The sequence below is a fragment of the Chelonia mydas genome, chromosome 2 (genome assembly GCF_015237465.2).
Source record: "Chelonia mydas isolate rCheMyd1 chromosome 2, rCheMyd1.pri.v2, whole genome shotgun sequence".
NCBI lineage: Eukaryota > Metazoa > Chordata > Testudines > Cheloniidae > Chelonia > Chelonia mydas.
Window position 1 is genome coordinate 112,411,330 of NC_057850.1, and position 14,800 is coordinate 112,426,129.

At 38.8% G+C, this 14,800-nt stretch overlaps 1 long non-coding RNA gene across 1 annotated transcript in view; it reads right to left on the reverse strand.

Moving 5' to 3' along the window:
* Nucleotides 1-6,857: 6,857 nt before the first annotated feature.
* LOC122464548 overlaps nucleotides 6,858-14,800 on the reverse strand; it is an 83,562-nt gene continuing 75,619 nt past the window's right edge. The window contains exon 3 of the long non-coding RNA XR_006288696.1: nucleotides 6,858-9,393. This is a non-coding gene — a long non-coding RNA (uncharacterized LOC122464548). The remainder of the gene's footprint in view (nucleotides 9,394-14,800) is intronic.

Below are 14,800 nucleotides of genomic sequence, written 5' to 3' on the forward strand. Positions count from 1 at the left end.
CACAATTCCCTTAACAGTCACAGGCTCCTCGCTGTCTTCAAACACACAAACATCATTCTTCACAATCAAAACGTGTCCCACTAAGCTTGTTGAAATGACAGAGGGCCTGATCCTGGATATCTTGAGCCCCCATATCTCTCGCAACATTTCTGGGGGAGTGTACACTGCAATATATCTCTTAGCCCATGGCTCAACAAAGAAAAGAACAAAGTAACAGATCCACATGGGAACTAAGCAAATCAAAACCAACTTGAACCTCCATGGGTGAAAGTGTGAAGAGATGATAAATGTTATATGTATTTGTTCACTGATATTTTAGAAATTCTGCATGCCTTTTGTGTAATAACAACTAGTTCTGAATATGACAAAATAAAAATGCTCACATAGCTTTATTTTCCATAAATTTAATGAGATCACTAGCACCTAGTCTCCGTTCATATTTGTTATCAATATACTGATGTGAGCACAGTCATGCAAAATGTATTTAATTTGCTGAGCAAAAATTCTGCCCTCAAATACACATCCTCAGTTCCCATTGCATTCAACTGGAGTTATGTCTGTGTATATGAAGGAATAATTTGGCTTACATAAGGTGGTTTTGCATAAACCTATTAGGAAGTTCTTAGCCACTTGTGATTTTATTATATTATCAGTTGTACCCTGCTCCGATTCACTTCAGTGGGAGCAGCATTGGCCCCCTGGCCCCAATTCAGCAAAGCACTTAAATGTATTCTTCACTTTAAGCAGGAGCCTAACCCCATTGACTTAAAGTGAAAATTGAAAAGCCCCATTAAAGAGAAGCATGTGTTTAAGTGCTTTGCTGAATCAGAGTTTACATCAACTCAGAATAAATGTCTATATAGGCAACACTTTGTTCAGAACTCTTATATTGTTCTAGATATGTTTTTCCCATTAAATATGAACTTTACTAGTATGACCAGAAATTTGATGTCTGGTATGAAAAGTAGTTTCATAAACTTCATAAGCATGAGGCAAAAAACAAAAAAACAAAAAAAGCCCACTGTTTTAAAAGGCACATTAAGTACAAGATGACATGAATAAATTACTTTACAAATGTTAAATAAAAATACTTTTTAAAAATGTGTGGCATGAAGATTATAGAGGTTAAACTTTTAAATGCAATCCTTGTATCACAAGCATTGTAAAACTCAGAATTCACTTGCAATAAAACCCATTTTCCTTTTTACTTATCATGTATTTCCCCTTTATAGTACTCAATTAAGATTCTGGTTACCCATGGAATGACCTTCCAAAAATCATTTTTCATGCCTTTCCTCATTCATTTATCTTATGTTATTGTAATATATGGAAAATTATTGAGTTTTATAATTTAAAATGTATTTGAAATCCATGCACAAAAAAAAGTTAATGCTGAAGATAAGTGTGTGCAGTCTGCACTGTGATAACACCATCTCAGTGATTTTTATCTTGACTTCTTCTGGTGACTGAAGTTGATTTCTTATTAAAAGGGCAAAGATAAGTCACATTAACTCAGCAAAAAAAATCAGTTTCTTATTGTAGACCTAGTAAACCTCAACACCATAGAGAAATTTTTCATAGTATAATTTTATCTATCAAATAAACCTAAACAAATGTCAAGGATTCATCCAATTTAAACATACTGGATAAAAGAGATATGTTTTCCCTAATTACTTGAAATATACCTACTGGTAATAGGATAAGACAGTATAGGTAACTAACCAATTACTTAGTGTAAGATATTTACATCCATCCATATGCTATGAATTATGTTTAAACTCTCTTGCACTTCTGGAAAAGTGAATAAAATCATGTAAGTTTATTTTGAATACGAGATCAGATATAGTATGTTGAGTGACACTTAAAAAGAATGAAACAGTAACTGTAGCTTATTTTCTGAAGCAATCTTGACACTAATGCTAAATTACAGCTTGGAAACATCTAGCATTTTTACCTTTATGAGAAAAGGCTTTTTACATATTTAACATAATACTAGGGAAAATATACTGGAATGATGTATAAAGATATGTACACTGTAACCAAAGGGCATTTATATTCCCCAGTAGAATACTTACAACAATTTTATTGCCATTTGGTGTCATTTTCTAACAGATATAAAATACAGCCAGTAAACAAACTAGACTTTAGATTTAAGCTGACAGCTGTTCCTTCAAAAGCAATATTCAGATATTTAATCTTAAGAATACTGAATATTTTACAATTGTTTGAGCAAACTATACTTTTATAAAGCATAGGACTGTATGCTTGTGTATACAGTACTTGGATCTGATAATGACATAAAAAAACAACCCTAGAATAATCTACACACTGGGTTGCGTCTATATACTCCCTGAGCAAATAAACAGATTACCTCATGTTTTTACCTCGTGTTTTATTCTTCATGCAGCATAACCTTTTTACAGATGAAATGTTACTGTGAATGCTGTGGGCCAATTTTTTTTTCCCTGTGGCACATAACCAATGCTGTTAATTCCATTGAGGATGTATGCACGTAACTGAGGGCAGATTGTGTCTCTGTAGCTATATTAAGGGATACATTTGTCCATGTGCAGAAGGTCTTTTGAGGCCTTCCGCACGTAGGGTGACCAGCTTTGCGGCTTTGTCTTATATAGGCATCTATTACCTCCTGCCCCTCCCCTGCCCTGTCCACATTTCTCACCCTTGCTATCTGGTCATCCTATCTGCATGACAAAAAAGCCATATTTCACCTTCATTAGGGGGCTGGATGCAGCAGCCATGGAGGTGATGGGGAGCCTGTATGCCATCCCAAATAGGGCCTGAAGGTACAGGCTAATGGATTCACAGTTATATGACTTCAGTGGCCCTAAAAACAGTGCAGAAAGAGCAAGAGAAAATGTGCCTAGTAAGCTACCTCAACCTAAACTGTTAAATTAAGGGCCATGACAAAACTCATGGGTTGGAGCGTGATATTGGGCCAAGTTATCTTCTGGTGTAAATAGATGCAGGTCCGTTGTCTTCAATGGAGCTCTGCCAATTTACTCCAGCAGAGGAAATGGGAATTTTTTCCGTTGGATTCAAGTGTGTATGATCAGACTGTACTGTATCCTAATCATTCCATCACAATATGTGTTCAAATTCAAATTAGAACAATATATGGCGATAATGATTAAAAATCATTCAATTCAGAATAGGTATCAGCATAAAGGATGATATGATGCATACAGCATGAACTGGTTCTACTTAAAAGGAATTCAATAAAACGAAAGTTTTTTTTCCAAGTAATTTCATCGTCTTTCATTACCCCTTCTTTTATCCTATAAGCTTTATAAATAGCATTAACTTTTAACTTCTTGTGTTCGTTTGTGAAAAGGGTTGCCCATTTTATGTGTTTGATTACTTAGGATGAATCATGTTTTAAAACTGAGTTGTATCTTTGAGTCAGAACTACAGATGAGGTAAGTCCACCATGGGCTCCTGGCATGATGTGAGTGCTGTAAGGTAACTAACAAATCAGAGGAATATGTGCACAACAGCATTGTATCCTAGCAATGTAAATGGACCCCCATTTTTAAAATATATTGGCTTCTTTACTGCAGGCTTAGAAGAAAGAGAGAGACACACAGATCTATGAGTATTTGAGCATGTGAATTCAAATTTGTTTTCCATGAAGAGCTGGGGAGTTAAAACTCTTATTACTTGACTGTTCATGGAAAGGAAATACAACATGGATGCAACCTCTGCCAAAGTGAATTCATGTAATGTGAGCAAAAAGTCATGGGGAAAATGTTGTGATATGTGCACCACTCTACTTTATTATAAACTTTAATACTCCTAATAAAGACACATTTTAAAAGTGCACTACTGAACCATTTTTCTCAACTTCCCTCCCTCTTCCAACACATTTTCAAATATACAGATTTGTTCTGAATGAGTGTTTTGTGACTGACTTTATGGTGTAAGAACAGTGTAACTTACTGCTGTCAGCTGTATTTTGAACTCTTAAATGTTTATAATCTTTATTCATTTATCATATATTTTTACTTGAATCAGCAGTAAAATCTGTGAAATCAAAGGATAAGTGCCAAAACTGTATTAGCTTATTTTACCTAAATAATAATAAAAAAACCTTTGAAAAAGTACCTCGCAGCTACACAAATTGACAAAATTCATCAATTATATTTTTGCTCACTTTATAATTACGCTGTAGTAACTGTAAAGTGAACTTTAGTCCATGGTTGATTAATTATAATGTTACTGCCATTAAGTCACTTTCAGAAATAACAACTTGGGCTTTAATTAATTTAATATCACAACTTTACACAACATCTGATCAAATCCAAAATTTGTACTATGAATACAAGCTGCAATTTTGAGTTTGTAAATATGTGACATCTAAAGTGTGATACAGCAGTTTCCCTTACCTTGGACAAGCTTGTTGATAACTGAGCTATGCAAGCTTAATAATACCCTACTAATCAGACTGGAGAGAGCATGGGATTCCCCCATTATCCACCTTCTCACTTACAAAAAGGCTTTTGCAGTGAATTCCAAATAGTTCCTATTTCCACTCATTTGCATGTATACTTGGAAATAAAAAACTCATAGGTGTAATCTGCACTACAGAGAATTTGGAACAGGGCCTGTATATACACACAAATGTTGTTTCCATTTTCTTCAAGTTATCATACAGGGGGAAATTTTGCTATTTTACGTAATTCTTTCAGTTTCTATTTACTAGTAAAATGACACTGTGACCCTCCCTTTGGCTCACAATAATACCAATACGGGCCCTAGCATTTGAACAAGTGCAGGGATAGGGCTTTTGCCTTCTTGAAGTTTTTTCTGAGACAATATTGATGCAAAGCAATGTCATGACATTGTATCCCATATGTATCGGCCCTGAAGTTTCTTCATTCCCTGTGGAACATAGAATAGGACTATCCAAATCCATCCCATCCATTAGGGTAATATACAATATATAAACAGTAGGTGCCATTGGTAACCCTATTGGTGGCAACTGCCAATGGACAATTATCTAGGAGAGGAAAGATAGTCCAGTGATTAGGGTGCTAATCTGGGACTCTGGAGACCTGGAGTCAATTCTTTTTTTCCTCTTCAGATGTCTTGTCTGATCTTGTGAAAGTTGCTTGGGCCCAGATCTTCAAAGTTATTTAGACTCCTAAATCAATGAAAGTTAAGAACTTATACTTTTGAGGATCTGGGTTTTAGTCTTTCTGTGCCTGTGTCCCATTGGAAATTAATACTAATAATACTTACCTCTTATATTGCACTTTGCATCTTTAAATGGAATGGGTATAATAGTACTGCTGTATCTCACAGGGGTGTTGCGAGCATCGCTACATTAAAGACTGTAAGGTGATCAGATAATGAGAGCTTTATAAGTACCTAAGATAGATGAGAATGGGGGGAAACCTACTTTCAGTGTTTTATTTAGTCCCCTTCCTAAACAAGTGTTGTCTGATTGATTGCAGCAACTTATAGCCATGGTAAGCCACTAAGATTTGTGAAGTGCATTTAAAAAATGTTGACTTATTACCAGAGAAGCTTACTTATACCACCACTAGAGCTGGTGTAGTAGAAGATAGAGCACTGGGGTGTAACTGAGGCAACCTGAGTTCTAGTTGCAGTTTTGACTCTGAGCGCCTGTATGACGTTGGGTTAGTTTTGGTGTCCACATCTGTAAAATGGGGTTAATAATTCTTACGTCCTTGGTGAACCACTTTCAGATCTATAGATGATCGGTGTTATATAAAAGCTAGGTATTATTTGTTTAAACAATGTATTTGCTAAATTTTGCCAATTTTTCTATTTCAGTTGTCCGTGCATTGATCACAATATTTTAAAGATTTAGTAATAATTGAAAACTACTTTTCTCCATCACAAGCGCTGGCTTCCTCCGGGCCCCGGGAGTATTCAGCCCCCTGCCCCAGTCTGCACCTCAGCCCACCCCGCCTCTTCCTGCTTCTGCTCCACCCCGCCCTGCCTCTTCCCTCCCAGTTCTGCCCCCTCCCCGAAGTGCACCCTGTCTCCCCCCCCCCACAGTGCCTCCTGCACACCGCGGATCAGCTAATCATGGCAGGGGGTGCTGGGAGGGAGGGAGAGGGAAGGGTTGATTGGTGGGGCTGCAGGCAGATGGGAGACATGGGGGGGGGAGGGATACTGGCTGCTGGTGTGTGCGCTAAGCTAATTTTTTTCCATGGGTGCTCCAGCCCTGGAGCACCCACAGAGTCGGAGCCTATGTTCTCTATATTGGGACACCTGAGTGCTCCTCAGCCAACAATCAGAGCTAATGTGTGAGTCTGTTCCTACTGGAGTGTATCAGTGTGTGCAGTGGCTATCTAGACTGGGCAAATAATGGGAGAAAATATTTGCAAACATTTTTATTCGTTTTGAATCACAGCTTTTGAGGGATGAAACTGCATCTTGCAGGAACTGTTCCGGGATTGGATGACCTCACATCATACATCTGCCTGAAATATGAGTCTGAAATTTGCTTTCTGCTAACACTGAAGTGAGCAAAACTTCTTTCATATGAATGCTCACAAAAAGCGAACAAAATCAGGGCCTGGGCACCATTGTGTGAAGAGCTATATACATTACACAAGTTGAGACTCTGACCTATAATGTGGTAGCTGCTGCTGAGTTGGGTTAGATTTGAATCAATGACCTGGAATTGCTATATCCTATTACCAGTCTCATAATAATCCATCAACTCCCCCAAGTGGCCCTGATTTTCTTAATTTAAGGGACAATTCTGTATTCAGTTACATTTTCTCCATGTATGAAGAATAACATAAAATGAAATTATTAAAAGCAACAACAATAACAACAATTTCCATTCTATTGTTTTATTTGAGCATTTTAGGTTCTGAGCAAAATTAGGCGAATTCACATTTCACATGTGTTTAAATTGCTAATCCCGCCACTGTTATCTGTATTAGTGAATATATTTCCAAGAACTCTTACTCTATAATGTTTTGGCAGTACTGTTATAAAAATTGTATAAAGTCTCGGCATGGAACTGAACCATGAAACCCAAATTGTAAGCTGCTGCTGAGCTGGGTTATTAGTATGACAGTACAAAATTTCAAATACAAAGAGACTTTCAAGCTATAATATTTTAAAAAGGCGAAGAGGAAAGGAAGTGAAAGCAAACTCACGTTGGTTGCTTCTAACTTAATATTTCACTGAACTGGGCCACAGTAATGTGTCTGGGTTTTATACATTCTGTTTTTCAGGCATTTGATGACATTAGTGGGGTTAGTCTTTTATATGATGAAGTGAGCACGACCATTCAGGAACATGTAAGCGAAATGGACAATGTGCTGGGAGCCTCTTCAGTTATCAAGCGGAGGGAAAGAAAAAAGAATACAGCAAGGTGGAAAGGTATTATTTTCAGTGACCCCAACTGACTTAAAGAAAATGCCAGTATTTACATGTGAAGCAGCATGTGCTATAAAAGGGAACAGATTATTTCAAAGCACAGTTTCTCCTGGAAAGAATAGGCCCCAATCATTTTTGTCTGCATTTGAGTAGTGGTGTTTCCAATTGTTGTTCACCACAGTATGGCATCGTTAGTCTGTCACAAGTGTACATCATGAAGAGAGAACAGCTGTCACTGTTTCAGTGGTGAACACCAAAGATCATAATGCTTTCAACACTGGAATTTGGTACAGCTGTAATGCAATTGAGAGAAATAGATTTTGAACAAAAATCAACATTTAAAATGTGCTGCAGACATAAATCAGCTGCTTGATTTCTAATTAGGTAAATACAGTGTGTGTGTGTGTGTGTGTGTGTCTACGTGTGTGTGTGTGTGTACACATGCATATATATACAAGGACTTATGCTGCATTTAACTTTATGCACTGACAGACACTGAACTACTCACAATGTGTAAAGTTAAATGCATGTGTAAGTCTTTGCCTGGAGTGATGTCTGTATATGTCTCTCCAGTAATAACTGTAGTAGTAGCAGCCCATGACAAAGTGGTATCAAAGTATTAAATTGTACAGAGTGATCATAATGTGTTACTTAAACCTTGTCAGTAACATGAACTATATATTTATTTTTATTCCCATATACAAAACCTCAGTCCTGCATCAGAATCCACAAGCACTCTACACTTCTGCTAAGGCCCTCTAGATTTCAGTGGTACTCCACATATACAGAGATTTTGATGCACTACCAGTGCCCAGGTTTGGATAGAAGTTCCATGTGTTGTTATCTGTATCATATCCAGATTACTGATGGTTGAACCTTAAAAGGTTCAACATTTCAGTTCAGATGAACAACTAAAAGATATACAGGGAATTTTTAGTGAAAATAATGGAGATTGATATATAGCCAGTTGCTCAAACAGGTTTCTTGTTGATGAAGAAAGAAAACATGGTAGTTGGTATGGTGTCAATCATCTGATTACATTAGATGTCTGTTTTTAACTTTAGGAGCTCATTTTGTCTCCTGCAAGAGCTAAGTCATCAGGAAGAATGTTTAGTTCACAGCACTTTTTGCATCCTGAGTCATCTCCAAAATCTGCATCCTCATCCAATAGACATCTGCTTCTGTTATTCACATGTCCATGTGTATGGAACTATAGCTGCTTTGTACAGCAAGTGCTGTGTGCACAGACCGCTAATTAACTTAAATGAATGCTCCCATGAGACAGGTGGTGCATCAGGTCACATGTATAAACTGCAGATATAAATATTGCATTTGACTTTCTCCCAAAATACCACGCTATTCCTACAGGGACTTTAGACTTCAGAGGCTTTATTTGTATGTGCTTTCATTGTAAAGGTGGGGAAAGGTTTATAGATTTGCCTTTCAACCTTCATGAATAAAATACTACCGTATTTAACAGTAATTGTTCAAAGCACTGTAATATCACTGTTGTAAGATGTAAGATTCAAAGTGGCTTCATTCCACCTTAATCACCTCTAGTGTGTTGGCCACCCTCCAAGCAACTTTACGGTCCATGAAGCCCTAAAGGGGCCATTCTCTCCCTCATGCTTACTGCACTGGGAACCACAGCATCTCTGCTACCCTGGGATGGAGTTACCACCTGCAGGCTTTATTATTTATTTATTTATTTATTTATTTTATTTGTATTGCAATATCCCAAAAGCTCCAACTTAATAAGGGGCCCTTTGTGGCAAGCACTGTACAAACACATAGGAAGAGACTCCATGCCCCCAATAGGCTACAATATGATTAGACAACAAAGGAAGGAGAGGCACAGAGAAGTGAAGTGACGTGCCCCAGGTCACACAGCAGCTCTATGACAGAGGTGGAGATAGAACCCAGGTCTTCTGAGTCCTAATCCTTTGCCCTGTCTCCTGATCAATGCGACTTTACAATCCCTCTGCGCCCTGAAGAGGTACAATGTGCCTGTAGTGAAGAAAATATTTTGGATCAGCATTTTGAACCATTCACGCAGAACACTTTTCATATTTTAATTTATTTGATGCATGCGTTTATTTCTGAGTGGGAGCTTTACTCTTCTTTTACAGATAGTGTTTGTTGATGTTGCTGTGTGTACATTGGTGTAGTAAAATTACTTTAGATGCATTGACCTTCTGTTGGACTTTTCTTGACGTCTTACGCCTATTGATTAATTTTGATATGTAGAGCTTCGGTTCTCAAATATCTGAAAATTATTAAATTACATTAGATGGAAACCCATTGATGTAAATGTCAGTACCACAGACAAATTGTCTTCTGGGGTTGCAAAATATCTTGTAGGTTTTCTTTCTTTTCTTTACTAATTGGATTTTTTAAAAGTCCAGTAGAAGATCAAAGAACACAAATAAATCTCCTGTACATTTATAAATGGTGATGTAATTTGTTTTGGATTGTATAGTTGTTAAATACCACTTTGATGGCTTCTTTCAGTGACCATAGAAATGAAATTGCATCTTTAATTTTCACTTACTCTATGGTTCACTTAATCTAAGGCACTTTAACTTATGGTTCAGAGTTCTGAAGTGGGAATTGATTCCTGTGGATGCTGTTTCTTTAGAGAAAGTTGAAGGAAATTTTGTCTGTTCTCGGATTTTTCAATGGAATTCTTAAACTTCAGCTGAGCAACACTTCTCGTGCTTAATGTACCAATATCAATTCATGGCTTATACAGGTACATCAACACAGCAGGAGTTCTTATGTGCCAGACTGTGACCCCCTGCAACTTCAATTTAAGTACAGTGGAAATATTGCTTTTGTCTGATAGCAGGAATGTATGAAGATAGAGGGTCAGATCCTCAATTAGTGTAAATCAGCAAAGCTCCAGAAACTCCCATGGAGCTATATCGATTTATACCAGCTGAGGATCTGGCTCTGAATTCTTAATTAAAAAATGCAGGATCTGATTCACTGCTGTATTACCTCAGTTTTATGCTGGTGCAATTCCATTGGTTTTAGTCCAACCTGTACTTTACAATTTTGAAACATTAAAAATTCTTAAAAGTTGAGGGGTTTTTTTTTGTTTTTTTTTAAATTTGTTGAAAATAATTTTTATTTGACTACAAATTTGGCATCAGATCTTGCTTTAATTTTAATTCTGTGTGACCACATTGATTTCATTTGGTATATTTAGGCATGTCCTTTGCCTTATCAGCAACATCATCCGTGTCACTTAGTGATAGATAGTAATTGCCTGCCTATATGGTGTTTCTTTACAACAGTTTTCTCCTGTGTAGCTATATATATGTAGTCATTACTGAAAAGTGTAAATAAAGAATCCCTTTAGTGATGTAGTTTCCCTAGGTACCGATTTTGCTCTTATTATCTAAAACATACTCCCCCATCTGTAGTTCTGTTCTATTAAAGGATAAAGACATAAGTATGAATTAAAAATTAAAATGCTTGTAGTTTAGAGAGTGTGGACAATTAAAATGTATCTGGGGCTAGGCTCACACTACAGTAGATATATTACAGTGAGAGCCAGTTAAGCAAGTGGATGAAAAATGAGTGATTTTCATCATTCAGTTAAATATGGTGCTAAGTGATATGTGCTAGCATTAAAAGCAAATTACTTAGCACTTCACCAATCACAGCACGGGAGTATTCCATTGGACGCAGTATTTTCTGAGATGCGCAGTCCTCAGTTTTATTAAATAAATCACTTTTAATGCTTAGAGAAGTAGCTGAAGGCATATTGCTAAAATAATAAAAAGTAAAATGATAATTATTTTTTAAAAATATCTTATTTTAATTCTCTACACTAAAAAAAAAAAAAGCCCCCAACCATGACACACACACCCCCCAACAAAATTCCCAAACAACAAAGGCCTGGAATCCTTGCATCATCTTCTGTGTTTTCTTCAGGTTTTTTCTCTTTTTCTCAAATGAATATGCCTTTCAAAAAACAACTTTTCAGTTCAGTCCTCTTCACCTATAAATCTTCTACTCCCGCACTGAACAAATTGATGAGCTCTTTTTTCTATACCCCACCATCTCTCTGATTTGTACTAAGATAGCATTATCCAGTACAGTCTAAAGACTAGGGTCCCAGTCTTAACATGTAATAACTTAAATTGTTATAACTCAGTTGAAGTCAATGGAGATATGATATTTTACATGAGCTGAGGATCTTGGCCCCATGTGTTCTCTTTGTGCCTAACTGCAATGCCACTCTCTCCCTACCACTAGGGTTTGTTGGACAATGACCAATGGGGAGTCCATGGGGAAATGGCTCTTACAAGAGATGTGCTGGTAGGGCATCAGGAGGGGAAGACAGGATGAAGTGTAGGGACTTCACCAATCTCTATAAATCAGTAGGTTTGGAGGGCCACAGCTGCTGCCAATTTGGTCCTAGTAGAACAAATATAGTGGAAACTCCATGACTCAGAACAGTTGGGAATTTACAGAGGGAATGACCCAGGCCCTGATACTGCAACTGACTCCACACCAGAAGGACCCAGTGTTGCTACACCCAAGCATTAACATATCACAGGTTGTGTCTCAAAAAATAATCATTGGCTTTAAAATTATGAGATTTGGGGAAATAGTAAATCTGGGTTCTTTTATTTGTCTTGTGGTTCCTGTCAGTGTTTAGGGATCATGGTTTCAAGCTTTCCTCCATAACTAAGAGAGCTAAAAAGTGAAAGTTGAGATTCTCATGTAATCCGCTAACTCCAGGATCTCAGGGTTTCAGAGAAACTCTAAATATCATAAGAATCACAATAAAATCATACGAGTTGGCCAAAGAGGGGACCCGTCCACCTATGCAAAACCCTATTGCTTGTCAAAATGGGGCTCTGCACAATGAAGGTCTTCTTGTGAACCAAGGACCCCGCAGTGCCAACTGGCAATTGGGTTACATAATTATCCTGATTCTGCTATGTACATTCTGGTTCACCAGAGTGCTTAAATGAAAGCCTGGTCATTGTCATTGTTGTGAAATGTATCTTGAGATACTAGGTAAGGTGTTGTGTACGTATACTGAAAATATGTTCTTAGATTCTCTATCAAACCAGAGGTGGAAGAAGAGGTTTCCAGTCAGACAAATGATGTTTACTCACCTCTCTATTGAAATGTAAATTAAGTGTTGTCTCATTCACAATTCTCTTCCATCATCCCTCTAAACTGAATGCCAGTGAAAGATTGTCAGAATTTCAGAAAGGGACTAACAGGTATCAGACATGCCAACTCTCACCAATTAATTGCGAGAGACGCTATTTCTAAGTAAAATTAAGCCTGACTCATAGTCTCGTGATAGAACTCTCAACTATCAGGATTATTTTTTTCCAGCTGTGGCTGAAAAAAGAAATCCTGACATTTGAGAGTTCTACCCCAAGATCATGAGGCAGGCTTAATAATTTTACTTAGAAATCACTGTCAGGCCCAGGCAGCTGGGGCTCCTCCTGCAGCTCCCCCAGGCCTGGGGAGCGTGATGAACCCTAAGAGTAGCAGAGGTGAGGCTGGGAGTGCTGAACTATGAGCTGGAAGATGGAGGGGGGCTGAATGAGGAGGGTGGGGGCTGATTGATGGTGGGTTCTGAGCAGATGGGGTAAGTGGTGGGAGGGGGGACCTGAGGGAGGTGGGGATCGATGGGTAGGGGGGGCTGAACTGACGGGGTGGTGATGATGATGGCTGGGGGACTGAACTGAGTGGGAGCTGAATTGAGGGGGGTTGGGTGGAGACAGAACTGATGGGGGAGTGGGAGACAGAATTAATTACTAGGCAGGAGATGGGCAGCTGTGGGGGTGAGAGCTCCTGCAGCAGAGGCCAAAATCACCTTATCCAGTACATGTGGGAGAGCGGGCAACACTAACTGTCACATGCACACTCCCTTGGGATGGGCAGATGGAGTTCAAAACTCAAGAGACTGACCTAACAAACACAATATCATCTTTTTAAAAAAAAATCTCATGATTTTTGGGAGTCTGACTCATGATTTTTGATCTCTTGAAGTTGGCTATACTGATCTTTAGAGAATCACAGCGGAGGAAGAGATCCTTGTCTTGCAATACACTTCAAAGGTTTTCTGGCCTATACTAGGGGAACCAAGAAGATACCACATCTTCCTGCACTTAGGAAGTAAATGGATAGTACATTTACATTTATGAAAACAGGGCACAGCCAGCCTTGGTTGATGACACTGCAAAGTGCTTTGGGTGAGATGAACTTCATTAGACAGGAGACTGAGCTAATAGTTAAGTTTAATCTTTAGAAAGTGTATTCTGCTTTTGTTTTAAATGTAACCCTTTTGTTTCTATTATGCTTACTCACTCTCTCTTGAATCTTTGATAATAAACTTGCTGTTGTTTTCACTATAAATATATCTCAGTTCTGTGATATTAAGTAAATTGAAGATCCTGAGTGTGTGCACTGTTCCCTGAATTTGGGTACATTAGACCTGGTATTTCTGTGACTTTTCAGTGAATAAGGGAATGGACACTACAGGGGAATGCTTCACAGGGGCTTGGGGACTGGGGTGCACGTATTGTTGTTAACCTGCAAGGCAAGGGAAGGGCTGGCATAGCCCAGAGGAGAGTGCTTGGGTGGATCACAGGCTGGTGGTATCAGGGAGCTGACACCCAGTTAAGCACAAGCAAGTCTCTGTCATGGTGGAGGCAGAGGGATAACAATGTATCCTGCGTGTCCTGAGAACCATCACACCTCCCACCTGGAGCTCAGTACAATACTAGGGCCTGTGATGGGGTGTTCACCCCACACTAGTCTGGGAAGTGTTAATGTGGATGGGTTAAGTAACCTGATTAGGCCACCCCAGAGGGAGAATTAGACTTGATAAGCAAGCTCTGACTGGGGATGGAGCCCAGCTGAGCAGGAGCACCTGTGGCTAGTATAAAGCCAGAAGTATGCAGTAGAAAGGTGGCTGCAGTATGGAAGTCTCCAGGTATTTGCTGAGCTTAGAGAGAAAAAGGAGGAGCTCTAGAGGGAGAGTCCTGGGATCCTCACCCTGAAGGAAGGGTTTATCCAGAAGGTGATAGAGCAGAAGCCTAGTACAGGTGGAGTAGAAAAAGGTTCAGGGAAATGGTAGCAAAATTTGGGACTGTGAGACTGTTGGCTGCTGATTTGAAGGTTTCTGAGCTGGAACCTGGAGTAGAGGATGGGCCTGGGTTCCTCTACCAGCCACAGGGGAAGTAGCTCTGGCTGGGGTAGTGAATTAGAAGACCGTCTGAGACCGTTTGTATGGAGATACTTTGATACCCCAGAAGGGGAAAACTACAGTGACCTGGCTGGAGACACCAGCCATGAAGTGGGAGCATCCCAACTCACAAACAGGAAGCACGGCAACTCCTGCAGCAGGAGAGGGCATCAGCTTGAATTAGAG